Genomic DNA, 19,715 nt, shown 5'->3' on the forward strand with positions numbered 1-19,715 from the left:
TGCATAACTGTCAACTAATTCGTGATAGTGTCCGTACAATTTCATCGGCATGACTTCAACAGCAGCACTTGAAACCAATAGATGTTATAGTTGCCTTGTACGCTGCGACCTTCTATCAACTTGATAGGAAATGTAGCGCTAGAATATCGTATCATTTGTGAGATTTATATTCAATATATAGGCGCTGCACGAGTGAATTTGAGAAACTGAAACCATCTCTTTTGAACATCTGCAAACTACTGTCGCTTTTATTTATTGCAAAGTTTTGTTTTTGATCACCTTTTTTGTCATTTTCTGTATGAGATTACATATATAAGGAAGATGTAACTGTATATAATGTATATTCTATTTCAAGTTCGATAGGATAAATGCGATGCGTTCAACAAAGTCACATAATAGTAACTTTGAACTATTAAAACGACATTGAAAGTTAAAAAGAAAACAATTTCAATTTCCCGAAAACTTAACAAAAGTTGTTTTGAAACATAAATAAAAGTTCCCAAACATTTTTTTAAGTTTAGAAAGAACACACGCTCATATGTATGAACAGACACAATAGTTATTCCATCCAATTCATCAAAACATGCATCTCTAATAACATATAACTTCGATAAGTTCTAATGAATTATTTAAATATTTTATCCATTTCCTCTAATAATTATCGTGATCATATAAATTATCTAATTGAAACACGAACACCAATGATAGGATAATCCCATCAGGTATGAATAAATTCTGTAAATAATATATTATCTTCCCTAGGATTCTACCACCTACGTTAGTTAACTACAGGACAATAAGGAGTGTTCCGGACAAGAAATAAAATGGCATCACTCCCTGCTTTTGGTGCTTTTGTTGCTCAGTCTTTAGTTTTCTCTATAGTATTAGTGGAGTTTTGTTTGTTATTTCATATTTCATCTTTTTTGGCATGTCGTTGTCTGTTTTCGACAACTCAAGTATATTGATTTCACATTGTTAAAGGCATAATTCTTAAATGGAAAAAAATATATTTTTATTTTTTAATCGTCTATTGGAAATACAAGTATGCATCTGACTATTTTTTTATTTTTTAAAAGAAAAAATTATCAATTTAAATGAATAAAACGTTATTTAAAAGGTTTTTATTTCATCTTCTTATTTTATTTGGTCGTTTTGCTATATTGGAAAAATATAGATCTTAAAAAAATTATAAAATCTCGTTAACATTTGCTGAGTTGTGGAATATGTTCAGGTAAATATTATTGATTTGGATTTGTTCCCAGGTTAGCACCTAATCAGTTGTAGTTTTCCATCAAGTGGACTGTTATTGTTATTTTAGGGCGTTTTCCTTCTTTTTCAACTGCTGTATTGATAGTTATAAGGGTAAGCAGAAAATGTATTCTTTAAGAAAATATTATTTTGCTATTGGTGTGTTGTATTTTTTCATGCATGTTTGGGGTTCAATGCTGTTTGAAAATAAGAAAATGTCTGTACCAAGTCAGAAATATGACAGTTGTTATCCATTCGTTGGGTGTGTTTAAGCTTTTGATTTTGCCATTCGATAAGGGACTTTCCGTTTTGAATTTTCCACGGAGTTCAGTATGTTTGTGACTTTACTATTTTGAAAACTTGGATTATGAGTTGGCCTTTCAACTGTTTTGATTCGCGCGCCACTAAATAGCCTTACGTAGACGAATTGCTCGTCTGACGTACAACATTTTGTGACCGGTATCTTTGATGAATTTTAAAATAATATTCATTGTTTTAAAACATTAAGCTTGATTATCATTGTATTCCTTATAGGGAATTCGTTCAAATATGTTATCAAAAAAGAAATATTAAGAAATTATGAGCATAAATAAATTCCTTCTGTCAAAGGCTTTATTATCTCTTATCTAAAGAGGTATATACATTTCTAAATGATGGCTGAATGAACTAAGTTGTTACTACTGTGATTACTAGCCAGTCAACACTGAGATTGTGAGTTCGAGCTTCGATCGTGCGGGTGCACTCGAGTCATAATTGACTAGGGTTGTCAGTTTTCCTATCGAAGGTCTGTGGTGTTCTTCGGGCACTCCGGCTTCCTCTGCAAATTAAAAGTAGCCGCCACGATGTAGCCCAAAAGCGATGCTTAAAAGTGGCGTAAAACCCCGAAAATCAAAATCAAATCAAATCATTACTTGATGCTAGGTAGTAACTGATATACTTATGTAATAATAAACACGTGGAGCGTTTTTATATTTAGGAGTTTCCCAGAAATAACTTAACGTAAAAATATTATTAAATATTTATTAATTGTTGATCATTAACGTAAGATTATTAAGAGTAGCTTTAATAGCTATTGAATCTGTATTAAATATCATGAGAGTTACCATACTCTCGATTTTATTAGTTTTTCCAGATATTCGATTCCCTTGTTATGTATTACATTTGTAGATTTTCAATTATCATAAATACACAAGATGGATGATTGCTGATGTTTCAGATGGAAGATGATAAGGATCATTAAGATGGCAATAACAGTACATCGATGCTCAAAACTTATAAATTTTCAGTTTTTGATATACAAATCGCGAAAACAAAACAATATGGGAATCGCAAGAACTCCAAATGGACTAGGTGTTTCCAGAGAGTACGGATCTCTTACATTTCAAGTCAAAATATTTCTAAAAGGCAAAGATACAATTGATAAAATTTCTCAGTTAAGAAAACAAGCTTATAATTTTTGCAATATTTCTTGGATCCGATTCAATTAAGAGAAGAAAAACACTGACTATCTTTTGAGTTCAAAACTTCAATTGACAGTACCCTAAATTTACAATTAGATATCAAAATGATTCATTCTTCACTGTTTAGTCTCACCAAAGATACCAGGCTTATCTTTCCGTCAAGAATTGCTACTGATTGCCCTGGAATATATTGCAAAATTCTAAGTACATCAAGAGAGACAGAATTGAAGATACTGATGTGAAAATACCCAACAATAAACCCTATCTAATCATTGCATATCTCGTTTGATACGTAACGCTTGTGCATCATTAGTTTATACGAAATTCTTAAGTGATATGCTCCTTAAAAAAACCCTGCTCAAACAGGATTTTGAAGGAGAACTACTGGAATTGACACTTCGTTAGATTAACGGTGACAATGACTGATTGTTTGGTCAATACGACATGTTTGTGTCTGAATTTACTTGCGACGTTGTTTTTGTTACAGCCTTGTACCAGAAAAGTAGTCTTATCTCTAGTTTTATCGATTATGTTTTATTCACGATTTATAAATGTCGACTAGGTGTAGATTCGCATGTTGGTTTATGCGTGCAAATCAGTGCGCTAGCCTCTGCGACTCATCCATCTTCTTCGTTTTGTGGTTCATACGATTTCATTCTAGCGTGTTTGTCGCCTTGATTTGTCTCCAAAAGCAATGCGTGGGGTTTAAACATCGGTAAAGTACTGTTTTTATTTTGTTCAGTCCGTTAGATTCTTATGTGGTACTTCAAAATATATTTCTAGTGGCAATTTCAAACATTATTTTAATTGTTAATTGACCACAACGCTTATTTATAAATGATTATATACATGATATATGTAATATCAAATATAACTTTGAAATTATTCTAAAATGTTTGTAATTTGAGGAATTTTTCCCAAATTTAGTTTGCTTTTTGAATTAATGCCAACGACATACATTTTAAAATAATATTTCAAAAACAACTAAAACTTGAGAAGAATCAACATTAAATTAGATTTTTTATGATAGGAGAAACAAGGAAAATATTGCATATTCCCTACTAATTTTCATCTTAAAAACAGAAAATAGCGATATGATCATAAAATTCTAAAAGATGTGACAGTCCCTTTTTGAAATTCAAATAAAACAAAATAACAAACAAACAAACAAATAATCAAATATTTGATTTGCCAATTAGGACGCCCAAAATGAGCAGAATGATTTCAATATAATTTTCAAACATAATATAAAGTAAATTAAAAATAGGTTAAACCGAGTACATAATATGATGGATTTTTGTTTAATTAATATTAAATATCAAAGTAAATAAAGTAAGCAATTTGTAATAATAAAAATATATAATATGACCAATCGTCTGTTCAACAAGTATCAGTGGTAAGAATATAATACATACAATATGGTGACATTTAATGTAAATCAATTTGTCAGCTTTTTCATTTCCCTACTAGATTGCTAATTTTGTACGTAAAGCAAATTTTAATCTTTCCCAAGTTTAAGGCAAACACAGACCTTGTATAAGATTGATTAAAAAGTCTCCTCGTCGCTAATTTGAAGGCTCAATCATTCCATAACTCGGTAGCATTTGTTGAGGCTGTCATCTACATTATTTTCTGATGTAAAGCCTAACAATGGCTTGTTATTAGTTCGTAAGTTCGTACTTTTCGGTACAGTACAAAAGTGCATACGCAATTGTTGCGCATTTTGTTCATTTTAAAGATTTATTGCAATGATTTCCACATACCCTGTAGAGCAGATCTTAATAAAGACAACATACTTTAACTTCTGAATATTGATATAAACACCAAATATTTATCAGACGCTTACTGTTACATACACATAGATATATTGACATACTCTTGAAAATAAAAACAAAGATGTCAAACACTAATGACTCAACAGCCAAACAGTATTATAATGTAAAAAAAATCCGCTGGCAAATAAAGGCAACAGTAGTATACCGCTGTTCAAAACTCGTAAATATGTACGAAAACGAATTCCAAATGTTTTGTAGATACTTTATTGAGAGCACCCGTCACAGAGAGAATATAACAATCATAAGAAAACTCAGCTCCAGGGTTATAATTCAATACGCAAGACGTGTAATTTGACTGCACAAATCTAACCATTGTCATCCGAATTAAAATGGTTGGATGGCCGATTCATAGAGTATAAAAAAAAAAACTCACGTTCTAAAAAGTATTCCTCATGCCATAATTGTCTGTGTGTAAAAATACTTTTAGCCCTTTTTAGCTCACCTGGCCTAAAAGGCCATGTGAGCTTTTCTCATCACTTGGCGTCCGTCGTCGTCGTCGTCGTCGTCGTCGTCGTCGTCGTCTGTCGTCGTTAACAATTTTTCAAACATCTTCTCCTCTGAAACTACTGAATGGATTTGAATGAAACTTAACATGATTGTTCCTTAGTATATCCTGCATAAAATGTGCGCTTCGATTTTTGATCCGTCAAAAAACATGGCCGCCGTTACTTAAAATAGAACATAGGGGTCAAATGCAGTTTTTGGCTTATATCTCAAAAACGAAAGCATTTAGAGCAAATCTGACATGGGGTTAAAATGTTCATTAGGTCAAGATCTATCAGCCCTGAAATTTTCAGATGAATCAAACAAACCATTGTTGGGTTGCTGCCACTTAATTGGTAATTTTAAGGAAATTTTGCAGTTTTTGGTCATTATCTTGAATATTATTATAGATAAAGATAAGCTGTAAACAGCAAAAAAGATCAGCAAAGTAAGATCTACAAATAAGTTGATATGACCAAAATTGTCAATTGACCCCTTAAGGGGTTATTGTCCTTTAATGACAATTTTTCACAATTTGTTCATCATATTTTCTAACTTTAAAAAATCTTCTCCTCTGAAACTACTGAATGGATTTGGTTAAAACTTAGCATGGTTGTTCCTTAGATTATCCTGCACAAAGTGTGTGCTTTGATTTTTGATCCGTCAAAAAACATGGCCGCCGTTACTTAAAATAGAACATAGGGGTCAAATGCAGTTTTTGGCTTATATCTCAAAAACGAAAGCATTAAGAGCAAATCTGACATGGAGTAAAAATGTTCATTAGGTCAATATCTATCAGCCCTGAAATTTTCAGATGAATCAAATATCCAATTGTTGGGTTGCTGCCACTTAATTGGTAATTTTAAGGAAATTTTGCAGTTTTTGGTCATTATCTTGAATATTATTATAGATAAAGATAAACTGTAAACAGCAAAAAAGATCAGCAAAGTAAGATCTACAAATAAGTTAATATGACCAAAATTGTCAATTGACCCCTTAAGGGGTTATTGTCCTTTAATGACAATTTTTCACAATTTGTTCATCATATTTGCTAACTTTAAAAAATCTTCTCCTCTGAAACTACTGAATGGATTTGGTTAAAACTTAGCATGGTTGTTCCTTAGATTATCCTGCACAAAGTGTGTGCTTTGATTTTTGATCCGTCAAAAAACATGGCCGCCGTTACTTAAAATAGAACATAGGGGTCAAATGCAGTTTTTGGCTTATATCTCAAAAACGAAAGCATTAAGAGCAAATCTGACATGGAGTAAAAATGTTCATTAGGTCAATATCTATCAGCCCTGAAATTTTCAGATGAATCAAACATCCAATTGTTGGGTTGCTGCCACTTAATTGGTAATTTTAAGGAAATTTTGCAGTTTTTGGTCATTATCTTGAATATTATTATAGATAAAGATAACCTGTAAACAGCAAATATGATCAGCAAAGTAAGATCTACAAATAAGTCAATTTGACCAAAATTGTCAATTGACCTCTTTAGGAGTTATTGCCCTTTAAAGACTTTTTTCACAATTTGTTCATCATGTTGACTTACTTTAAAAAATCTTCTCTTATGAAACTGCTGTATCAATTTCAGCCAAACTTAGGCTAAATGAGTTTCAGAGTTTCAGAGTATCTAGTATAAATTTTATATTTCATTTCCTTGTATGTCAAGAAACATAGCTCCTATGGCTAAAATAGAACATAGGAGAAAATGATTTTTTTTTGCTTTTGAAGAAAATAGGACGATTCAAAGAACATTTAAATAAATTGAAAAGACAAAATAATCATTGATGAGAGATTAAACCAAAAAAATTCAGGTGAGCGATTCAGGCTCTTGAGAGCCTCTTGTTTAAATAGTTACTTATAACAATGACCTTTTATTCTACCATGTCATAATCAAGAAAGAGAACTACACAATTATTACAGCAATTGGGACATATCCGTGGCAATATAAGATACAGTTATTTATTAACTGTCAAACAAGATGATGATGTCCTTAAAAGAATCAAAAAAGATTACTTCGACAACACTACGAGAAACCTTTGTTGAATAATTTCTTTGTAAGACGCAACCCTTTTCAAGGAAATAATGATATGAATCGTTAGCTCTGGAATATTAGGTGCTGCGTGCATGTTTTTCTAAAGAAAAGGAAAAAGGTGAATTCATCTCTTTCAACCAAAGGGTTGGTTCGCAACTCGTCCTTGGTAGTCATTTGAGTAATGTTGTTTTGCAATATTGAACTTTCGTCCCATACTATATGTATTCTAACGGTTATAATACTATGAATATATTATTTCAACAGTTTAGTCGGTTCATTTTTGTATAAACTACCATACTGGTACTAATTTGATGCAGTAAAGAAATCCAAATCTTTAACGAAAAATCCATGGAATTAAAACAGTCAAAATTAAATATACTTCAACAAAATCAAGACCAAAATGCAAGGAAAATTTAGACGGAAAGTTCCTAACCAGTGGCAAACGGATTCCCTTAAATATAGGTTTGCAAATGAAAATTGCTTCCTGAACTTGTACGTACAATGTGGTAATGAGTGCCTGTGATGATGGTGAAACAATAGACAATTTGATAATAGATAAGTTCATCAATCAATTAAATCGTGACGTTAAATTATTATATTATCAGTGGAGCAAATGCAAAAATAGCAACGGCATAAGCAATTGAAAATACATTATACCCAGTAAGAATAACGATGACTCTCTGATGTAAAACGAAAACAGCCTGAATTACGAACAGCCACTACTGACACTTCAATTACACTTTGAAACATTCTGCAGAATGTTATCTGTTAATACAACAATTGTGAAGTGTATTATTTGCTTTGCACACATTGATATCAATTGTTTCCTGTTTTTGAAGGGGGGAATCTGATAAACCGGTGACATCTGTTTGTGACCATTGCAATGTAACAGGACTAATAACTCATTATCTTTTCTCTCTCTCTCTCTCTCCCAGACATTTCTGTTGTTCTCTGGATTTTAAAAGAGATAAAGGTTAAATGTTTTCTGTACTTTGACTTATCTGGGAATGTTGACATAAGTTTATGGCAACAAAACATTCAGATCGATTGAAAGCAATTTTCTGCCAGTTGTTTAAACCATAAAATGTGTTGCATTTAATTTAGCGTTCCATTAAAACGTTTAACGACATACCCACGTATGTGTGATAATTATACTAACGGAAGTATTCTTCTACAGTTTGAGTGGAATATATGAACATTGTTTGCAAAAGAACAAAAGTATAGAAAAACAAATTAAATAACAAAACCTTACAAAATCAAACGAAATCAAAATTAAACTAAAAACTGTCTTTTTGAGGATATAAAGTACACTCTGAAGTGTATGTCTGTTGTTTAGAAAGTAAATATGAAGAATAATATTAGAAAAAAATGTGTATATAGAGAATAAAAGTGACATATTGTCGGTTAAGTTTTAACTGTGTGTGAAATCAGACAAAAGAGATGCAAAGGGATAATTGCAATAATTATCTAATCAATGTAGTTGTCTTGGAATTAGCGAATTGCCGGCGCGTATATATATACCTGGTATGATAAAGTTGAGGTTGAAAAAAAATATACGACGAAACATTAGTGGATACACTTAAAGAGAATAATAAAACCGGTATTATAAAACTTAAGTTGGAATGACACAAATGCTGGTTATGAATTTAAAACAAAATGACATACAGAGAAAGAAATGAACTACTTACTTCCACTGGTAGAACCTGAGTTGAATTACCAGTTTTTTTGTGGAGCTCGTTTTGGTGGAACTCAAGTCAGGCATTTGGCATATGTTTTTTACTTGGTTCGTTAATTGATAGCATTTTTTTTAATTTGTCAGATTTTATGGACTTCGCCCTTTTTGAATTTGTCTTGTAGTTTGGTATTTTTTTTTACATTTTTATTAGTTTAGTTTTCTGAATAACTCTTTTTAATTCTATTTGTCTATTGGTTTTCCTGTCTTCTTCAATGAAAGATTCTGTGTATACTTTTAAGAATTTTGGTTCTCAATGCTCTTCAACTTTGTACTTTATTTGGCCTTTTTAACTTTCTTGGATTCGAGCGTCACTAATTAATAAGTCTTTTGTAGACGAAACGCGCGTCTGGCTTATATACAAAATTTAGTCTTGGTATCTATGATAAGTTTATTCAGTAAGACGAAAATCCCACACAAAAAGAAAAGACTTTTTTTCCTCTTAGTTAAAAAGTGGGATCATAACTTTGTAATCAAAATAACAGTGTGAGACCATAAAACTATAAAAAAGATTGAAAGACTTGTAGAAACCTAAAATTATACAGGTATTATATATAGATATGGAGTTAAGTCCGGTTTCATACACATGACGATCGAATGACAAATCTGATGTAGCACGCAATGGTTTAATGACATAGATAAGGTCATACATTGTACGATGTCAGAAGCACAATTAGACAGAAAGTAGTTAAATACGCTCATCATATATAGATACCAGGATTGAATTTTTGTATTTGTGCATGACGCACGTTTCGTCTACAAAAGACTCATCAGTGACGCTCGATTCAAAAGAAGTTTTAAAAAGACCAAATAAAGTACGAAGTAGCTCTCGTGTACTTACGTAAGAGAAAACAATCTTTTTGGATTTTTTTTTCGGTGTGGGACCATAAAACTATAAATTGGTTTTTTTTATAAAACTAGTGAATTTTGATTATAAAAAGAAGAAAGAGGTTTGTCATCCAAAAAGCAATTAAAAAGCAAGGTATCATACATCTATCAATGCACTTATACATTTAGAAAAATTCAACATGTTAATTGAAAGACAAACTCGTAACAAAATGTAAGAAAAAACCAGGGGTTAAAAAAGTGATAAAGATCATAAACTTTCCTGGGGAATGGTGTTTTCAAGAGCTACAGTTTAATAGATATAATGAAATGACATTGCCATACAATATGAGGAATGACAGCAAGAGGGGCTCCAAAACCTAATAAGAGATTAGTCAAATAAAGGTCTATAGGTTAAAGAAATCTTGATTGAGGAATGGCAAATGTATAAAACATTAACTACGAAGAAGTTGGTCTATTTAAGAGCGATAAATCGATAGAAAGAATTACATGGTTAGGATGATAATAAAACCTGTAAAATAAAGGAATGAAAGTCATGGGCCATAAATCTTTAGAGGTAATAACAACGTCAGGGGTCATAAATATATAATGAAAAATCAATCTAAGAGCAAGCATCCTCAATAGTGCATCATGTCAGATCAAGTATTGTTCATATTTGAGAAAACAAACATAAGTAATAAATTACATGCTGGAAAGGTAGTATGACTTTGTTTATACAAGCACACTATGTGTTAAACTGGTGATATTGTAATAAGTTCAATCTCGTGTTATATTTATGGTAGATGACATTTATTTTTGAAAAAGGCTACCGTACAGCGATTATGAATAATCACTTTCACTGTATTGATTTTAAAGTTTTCTTATCTGTGTAGTAAGGGGTATATAGTAAACAATATAGGAATGTTGTATCAAATGAGGTGTCTCGGTTCCGTTCTAACGTAATCTTAATCAAATGTTTGGTGAATATAGAGGATAAATTCACGTAAATATCGGACATAGTTTACAAATAACGGTTTTAATCAAACTTCTGACTGTATTGTTCAGTTTCTGTGATTTAGTTGTCAACCGTATTATATACGTATCCGAGACAGTTTCATTTCGGGATGAATATATTCTTGTAATTTTTTTCAGTTTCATGTTGTGTTCCATAAGAAGATTTTGCATGAAAAGGAAAACATATATTTGCAGGTAAGGAGATTTTAAAATAATTATACTTATTAAAAAAAGATAGGGATAATAACAATGGAAGATGGGATAATTATATGTGTTTATATTTTTTTTCAATTCTTGTCCCTTATGGCATCAATTATCATACCTTGATACGAAATTAAAAAGTATTCTTGATATCAGTCGTCATTTCTTTTAATAATATTTGTTCTAATATAAACTTCCTTTTGCATTAAACATATATAACTTACAAAACAATACCACTATTTTATATAAAATAATCAAGATGTTCTCATTATTATTTACATTTAAAGTAAATGATAAAGAAAAACTGTTTTATTTTCTTTGACTTGGATCAACTACTATGTTTTTCCCTCATATCCACGTTACCCTTAATGATCATTGTTTAATTTAAGAACAACAAAGACTATCTATATTGATAAAATAATGCTTATTTAACCCTCAGTGGCTAATATTTCACTCATATTTTAGACGAAAACTTTATCATAAAAACAAAATATCGTGAATCAAAGTCTTATGATAACGATAACGCTTAAAAAGTGTAGTTGACAATTTTTTTTTTCAATATGAACTGAACTTCAGAAAGTCGATTGATTATAGATTGAGAATTTTTTAGAATTTATTTCCTGTTTTGGCGGATTTTAAACTTTTTTGCAGCCTCAAAAGATAAGAATATTTTGTTAAATTCTATATACAAAAATTTGTATAATAAAGTTCTAAGATTTTCGTTTGATTTACAATGTACAAATAATTGATTGTTACTGACAAATAAGGTAAAAATTAGCATGGAAATAAAAGCAACGACTGATTCTATTATTCCGCTCATTTGAAGCGTTCCAGGCAGCACATTATGCAATACTGTGATAAGAATATTACAACTTAACAAGAGGATTAGTTCAGTATTATAGTTACACGTTGCAGACCTTTCATCGATTAAATGAAATATGTTTTTAAGTGTAACCTTGCACTAATACATAACCAGAAGACAACTACCTGAACAAACTGAGTATGGTATTACATAAAAACGTGTCACTCGCAGTATTCGGAATATCTTCACAACAGAACTACGTGTTGTATTACAACGATTCACTCTATGGCAATATTCCCCAATCAATGAAAGATGTAATACCTTCTGGCTGTAAAGGGATGTCAAAACTTGATAATAGTCACACCTTAATGTAAGGATTCGATAGGCTTTCGTGTTTATATGATTCAGTAACGATACCATCAAAATTCAATTTTTTAGTATGTATTCCGATTTTAATTAAGAAAAAGGGGACGTTGCAGTGATATTTTTCAACAAACTAGTCCGAAGAATAAACAAACAGTACAAAGTGGATAAAAAGCAGGAAATTAAGTATTTAGTTTCCATCACTCCATGACAAAAGTCACCAATCAATAAACGCTATAATTAGCACAGACTGTCAAACTCTGGTGCCATGTAATAACAATATATCACCTTAACACCAGGATTACAGACCTAATTAACTGGAAGATACAAAATTAACTTTAATGATAATATGTCACTGACTTATCTATTAATATGTACGCAAGAAAGATTTCATTATGTCTATCTGCGAAATGTTCAGTGGAGCTAAAATAATGAATCGAAGCTATCAGAGCCGAGGGCAGACAATAATGATCTGATAATATGTATGGGTTAGAAATGACCAACAATTATGTTTGTAGGTTTCTCCGAGGTGTTTTGGGATTCTTTAGATTGCACATTTATGGTTTTTACTGATGGGTATGATACCAAATAATGCAAACAATTTCCTCTGCATCCGATAGTCATTCTAAATTACGGCTTCAAAATCGTTGTAATTTTAGCTTCAAATCGTTGTAATTTTAGAACACTTTGTTTTAAAGCGACTCATGTATATTAAATGTGATTGAAAAATATCTACATCATGTAGATAACGTACACACTGTCGATCCTTGTTCGATAAGATCTGGTTAAAATTGCATCGTCATGAACAAAAGGCCAATATAACGGTTATTCACCAATGATCAAACAGGCACAATTGCTAGGTTATGTACAAATGAGAATTTACTAAAACAATAAAAGCCTGGAGGTAATGTAGGTGTAGATGACTGATTAAAATTGTCACTATTTTTAAGAACAAAAGATTTTGTTTAAGATAAAAAAAATATATATATGAAATAGCATACTATTTTGAATGTTTGAGTGCTATTCAAAATGCATAAAGTAAAAGTCAATCCAATATATTATGTGTGATACATATAGTATAACCACTGTAAAATATCTTTTACTGATCACAAAAATAATCAGAATATAGAATTTACTTGATACGAATTATCTGATAATCTAAATTGTTCAGGTGATTAGAAATCCTTCGTGGCAGATTTGTTCATACATAAAAAAAGACTTAGTAATTGCTTACCAATTAGCAATAAAACTGATGAACGTATATAAGTAATTAGAAAAGGGAATATACTTCAAATAGAACCAATAGGCATAAAAATCCCATGCGAGTTTTTTTTTATCATTTTGAAATACGTTGCTGTACACTTGGATACTTACTCGTTAAGATAGTAAAAATCATGTTATATTCGTTGGCACGATATAATTCTATTTCCTTGATTAAGACACCAACGAAATCGACTTATTAACGATTTTCTGCTTACGAGGAGCAAGAAGACACATACAACTATTTGGGTAGAATTTTTTCTTATCATAAGTAACTGGAACAGGAATTTTCAACTCTTCTGAAGTACAATAGATCATTTCCCGTGTTGTTTTTTTTAGTATAGTTAGTGTTTGTTGCTGTTCTGATTGGTTTGTAATTTCCGTCTTTGAAGTTCGTATTTAATTTTATTTTGGCCGTAGTGGTGTCTGTTCCTTTTAGATTTATTTGTTGCCATCTTTGTATTTCTTTCTTCTTTGTTTTGTTTTCATAAAGCCTTTATTTGTTTCCACATTTTATAGATTTTTTTCTAAAAGTTCCTCACTGGTCCAAGCCAATTAAACTAGAGGCTCTCAAGAGCCTGTGTCGCTCACCTTGGTCTATGTGCATATTAAACAATGGACACAGATAAATTCATGACATAAGTGTGTTTTGGTGATGGTGATGTGTTTGTAGATCTTACTTTACTGAACATTCTTGTTGCTACAATTATCTCTATCTATAATGAACTTGGCCCAGTAATTACAGTGGAAAATATTTTCTAAAAATTTACAAAAAATTATGAAAAATGCTAAAAATTAACTATAAAGGGCAATAACTCCTTAGGGGGTCAATTGACTATTTTGGTCATGAAAACTTCTTTGTAGATCTTGTTTTGCTGAACATTATTGCTGTTTACAGTTTATCTCTATCTATAATAATATTCAAGATAATAACAAAAAACGGCAAAATTTCCTTAAAATTACCAACTCAGGGCAGTAACCTAACAACGGGTTGTCCGATCCATGTGAAAATATCAGGGCAGATAGATCTTGACCTGATAGACAATTTAACCCTGTCAGATTTTCTCTAAACGCTTCGGTTTTTGAGTTATAAGCCAAAAACTGCATTTTACCCCTATGTTCTATTTTTAGCTGTGGCAGCCATTTTGGTTGGATTGCCGGGTCACCGGACACATTTTTTTTAATTAGATACCCTAAAGATGATTGTGGCCAAGTTTGGATTAATTTGGCCCAGTAGTTTCAGAGGAGAAGATTTTTGTAAAAGATTTCTAAGATTTACGAAAAATGGTTAAAAATTGACTATAAAGGTCGATAACTCCTAAAGGGGTCAACTGACCATTTTGGTAATGTTGATTTATTTGTAAATCTAACTTTGCTGAACATTATTGCTGTTTACAGTTTATCTCTATCTATAATAATATTCAAGATAATAACCAAAAACAGCAAAAATTCCCTAAAATTACCAATTCAGGGGCAGCAACCCAACAACGGGTTGTCGGATTCATCTGAAAATTCGAGGGCAGAAAGATCTTGACCTGATAAACAAATTTTCCCCGTCAGATTTGCTCTAAATGCTTTTGTTTTTGAGTTATAAGCCAAAAACTGCATTTTACCCCTATGTTCTATTTTTAGCCATGGGGGCCATCTTGGTTGGTTGGCCGGGTCACGCCACACTTTTTTAAACTAGATACTCCAATGATGATTGTGGCCAAGTTTGGTTTAATTTGGCCCAGTAGTTTCAGAGGAGAAGATTTTTGTAAAAGATTACTAAGATTTACGAAAAAATGGTTAAAATTTGACTATAAAGGGCAATAACTCCTAAAGGAGTCAACTGACCATTTCGTTCGTGTTGACGTATTTGTAAATCTTACATTGCTGAACATTATTGCTGTTTACAGTTTATCTCTATCTATAGTAATATTCAAGATAACCAAAAACAGCAAAATTTCCTTAAAAATACCAATTCAAGGGCAGCAACCCAACAACAGATTATCCGATTCATCTGAAAATTTCAGCACAGATAGATCTTCACCTGATAAACACTTTTAACCCATGTCAGATTTGCTCAGATTTGCTCTAAATGCTTTGGTTTTTGAGTTATAAGCCAAAAACTGCATTTTACCGCCTATGTTCTATTTTTAGCCATGGCGGCCATCTTGGTGTTGGCCGGGTCACGCCACACATTTTTAAACTAAATACCCCAAAGATGATTGTGGCCAAGTTTGGATTAATTTGGCCCAGTAGTTTCAGAGGAGAAGATTTTTGTAAAAGTTAACGACGACGGACGACGACGACGACGGACGACGGACGACGGACGACGGACGACAAGTGATGGGAAAAGCTCACTTGGCCCTTCGGGCCAGGTGAGCTAAAAAAGTCTTAGCATAAGAAATAAAAGAAGATGATGGCAATCGCCGATGAAACAGTAGTCTAACGACAAAAGTAACCCAAATAACATATTAAAAATAGTCATAAAGTACAATTAAAATTGAGATACATTAAAGCAAAAAATCTAAGACGAGTAACAACAACGATGTATTCTTCTTTTATTCTTGGATTTCTATTTGGATTTATTATAGGGCAAATTTATATCAAAAAGGATAAGTATTTATCGAAAACAACAAAACCGAAAACTACAATGGGTTTCAGTTGAATTGTGCATTGACTTTTCCATGTTCGTACAAATCCGTAATTGGTCCAATTCAATTTATTTTCCTATTTAAACATTCATTTTCTATTCTGTTCATGTTTAGGATGATATTCTAAGGTGTAGCATTTGAATTTAAGCTATAATAATCTCAAGTGTCTACTGATATTTAAAATAATGCACCAGATATCTGTATACCTCTGTTTATTAGATATATAGATATGTAAGTAGTTATACACACCCAATATTTACTATTTACCTGAAACGAAATTGTTCTTATTTGAAGATTATTTGACTTGATCCGCATTTCTCTGTTGAATCATTTTCCCACTCCATAACACTGTTTATTTTGGCGGGAACGTCGTGATCTTGTAATGTTTGGACGGCCTTTGACACCATGCACGACAACACGACAGACATTTAAGTGCGTTTGACTTCAGACGTGAAAAACATCGTTTAACTTATTTCAAATTTCTTAACGTTTAAACTGAAGGTAAAAAAAAATCTTAACTTGTGGAAGGATCGGCAGCTTTGGTGAATCCTTAAAAACCTACGAAAAATCAAGTCAAGTACGAAATTTATCCTTACAGGAGTTTTTGAACCAGATTGATTGATTGTTGGTTGTAAAAAGGCCATCGGCAAATCTTTCATGCATATTCAGGACGATTTGGAACTGGACACCGAACAGGCAATACTATTAGGCGTGTATGTAAGACCCCCTAGTAGAAACCTTTTTTAAAGCAGATACCAGAATCTATATTGCGGAATAATTTGCTCTCAAAGCTATGACCGTTAAATTCTTAATTGCAGATAAATTTTCCAAGCACTGGATCTCTTTATCCTGACGAGATTATATTGTCACTGTTCTAGAATACTAAATAACCTCAACAATAAAACCAACCATTACTCTGTGCTATTTATTGAAACTTCATTTATATAAACTAAGTTACCATGTTATCTTTTAAACGTTTTAATTGAATTAATGATAAACAGAGAGAAGGAGATATAAACGACTGTAAGTGAATTATGAAGGCAAGAGTGACTTAATCAAATAACTAGACATTCTATCATTCTTTGTGAAGAAATTAATGCTATCAAAAAGGCCAGAAATTAATGAATATTTACTCTACAGATAGGATCATGTAGCATGCTGTCCGGTGGGAGATCCATATTTGTGATGTGAATTCTCCAATGATTTATATCGCTGGGTTTTGTCAACAATCGTTTATATGATCGTCTATTGTCTTAAGGGTAGATCATGTGATTAGGACATCTGGTATGTGACCAATGAGGTGTAATTTTGATAAACATAATTAAACATTGTCATCTTTTGAATTTCAGACATCGTTTACAGTGCTTTTAGGATTAATGACTTTTTAGAGGTAAGTCTAGTTATTTTTCACTAAAATATACACCACTTGGGACACTTACGTGATATACCAATCGGGCCACTTAAATGATATGCCATTCAGAACACTTAAATATGTACTAATCAAAACAGAAGCAGCAACAGCAGTAGTGGCAGCAAAATAATAATAAAAAAACGCTTGTGACTTGAATCAATCGAGCTCTGCTATGATTATCACGTGATTCAAGCTATTTTCAACTGTGGTGTCCAAATATGCTGGATGAATAATAAAATAAATAAGTTAAAACACAGACATCTTTATGATACATGTACTTAAAATAATGATTACCCGTAAATGATATTGAACATTTCTGCTTAAATTGTTAATATCTTGAAATAATTGTTGAGTGTGGGAAACTTTAAGTGTTCAAATTATGCATAACGATAGAAAACTTTCAATTCATAAATAGATAATGGTTTAAAAATTAAAGCTGCCTTTTCAACTAGAAAATTTGACTTCAGTCGATATCAACTGTTCAGAAGGTTATTCTGAGTTTTATTCTCTTTTAATGATTTATTTATTTGGTTCTCAAACATGCAACTTGTGAAAGCTTTTTTCATACACACGCACGGGGCGCATTGTAATCATTATTATGCATTTACAATTGTAAAATCAATTGACAATAAATCACATAATCAATTGCGTATCACCATTTATGCATTTGCTTTGAAAAAAAAATAAAAATTCTCGCCTACATTGGTCTTCCCCCACCCAAAACGAGTCACAGAACAATTTTGTTTGAACATATGTACAGGATATGGATATCGAACTTAGTTTACAAATAAACAGTTTTAATCAAACAAGATAAACACCATGTTGTAATATTTTCAGAGAGACCCTGTCAACGTACATTTCGACGTATCTTAGTTTTATATTAGAATTACTTTGGAGTATTACTTGTGCTAGCCAGGAATATTTATTATTGTGAATTTTTCGAATAAACAGATTCCCTTAAACTCTTTGGATTATATGTGACGTTTGGAGTATTCAAGAAAAGAGAAACACAGAAATAGGTAAGATGGTATTTCACCAAATCAATACATTGTTGTAAAAGTTATAAAAGCAGTAAAATAAAAGATTGTTAAAATTGGAGGACTTCGATAATAAAAAATATAAAAAACAAGAAAGTTAAAAAACGAAACATTAGAAATAACCATTGCATGTACAAAACACTAAATATATCTTCAATTGTTTCTCGAGTATTGATAAAAGAAAAGAAAGCAACTAATGGATTTTTGAATTTAGATGCTTGCGTGTATTTCATTCACTGGATCTCGCCTGATTGTATTCATGTTTAAGTATGAATTGTTCAGTTAATAGAGGGTCAATAATAAGATATCCTCGTTTTTTTTTAAAATCATTACATCTTTTAAAAACCAAAGTTCAATATATTAAATTGTGCACGTTTTATACAAAACATTACACACGTTATATTAAAATGTGAAAATAGTTATCCAACTTAATGATTATAATGTACATATGCAAGGTCCAATTGCAATGCATAAACATCGATATAACTAAACACAGAAACCCCCAAAAGTTTGTAAAACTTGTTCTAACACATAAAAAATTCATTTTGATACCCTGTTGTGAGAATAATCTCTCGGACCCGAGAGTGATCAAAACAAAAGTAAGCTTTTTATCTACCCATAACTTGGGTCGTGTATATAAACTAAACTTAGATAGATTAAAGTCTTACGAATCTTTATCACCATTTTTATACAAACTGAAAACGAGTTTCAGCTTGATTAGATTCCAGTGCTTCATTCAACGTAGAATGTTTGATGGCACAGTACCATTTTATGCTTTTATATAAAAATAAGTAAATGTGGTATAATTGCCATCGAGGCAACCCAAGAGTAAGCCATTATTTCCTTTTTGAATTTTTGTTACTCTGTGTTAAATAGTGTAAGCATTATTTTTTATTTTCATTGCGTTTGATAATGGTCTCATTTGGCAACTATCATGGATCTCCTTATTCTTATATTTTGTCATAAGCATCATAGTTATTACGTCATCAATAGGGAATAATAGGTTACTCTACTGTCATCACATTACACCACAATCAATACAATGTAATAACTGTTGACTGTTAAAATCTGTCACAACCAAATAATCATATTCCACCTTAACAAAGGAATTACAGACTTAATTAACTATAAGATAGTAAGTGTGATGGTATCATGTCATTGATCACATATCTATCATTATACACGCTACATCTCAGTCCTTATTCCTATATCAGAAAACTTCGGTCAAGCAAGAAAATTTATGATAGCAATGATTCTATCTTATATTAGAACAGTGGACAATTGCAAGTACATATAGTAATACTATCCCCTGAAGGACATGCCCTTGACTTACAATAGAGGATAGCATGATTCTATCTTATATT

The 19,715-nt window shown here is 31.5% G+C and overlaps 1 protein-coding gene across 4 annotated transcripts in view; it reads left to right on the forward strand.

The window, feature by feature from the left end:
• Positions 1–10,640: 10,640 nt before the first annotated feature.
• The window catches only part of LOC143046228 (cadherin-23-like), a 62,009-nt gene continuing 52,934 nt past the window's right edge, over positions 10,641–19,715 (forward strand). The window contains exons 1-3 of one of the 4 annotated variants that reach the window (XR_012969101.1): positions 10,641–10,833; positions 17,253–17,293; positions 18,152–18,333. The gene's annotated coding sequence lies outside the window, so the exon portion shown is untranslated. The remainder of the gene's footprint in view (positions 10,834–17,252; positions 17,294–18,151; positions 18,334–19,715) is intronic. The other 3 variants (XM_076219272.1, XM_076219274.1, XM_076219277.1) reach the window with 3 other exon arrangements.

This window comes from Mytilus galloprovincialis, chromosome 9 (genome assembly GCF_965363235.1).
Source record: "Mytilus galloprovincialis chromosome 9, xbMytGall1.hap1.1, whole genome shotgun sequence".
In the NCBI taxonomy this organism is placed as follows: Eukaryota; Metazoa; Mollusca; class Bivalvia; order Mytilida; family Mytilidae; genus Mytilus; species Mytilus galloprovincialis.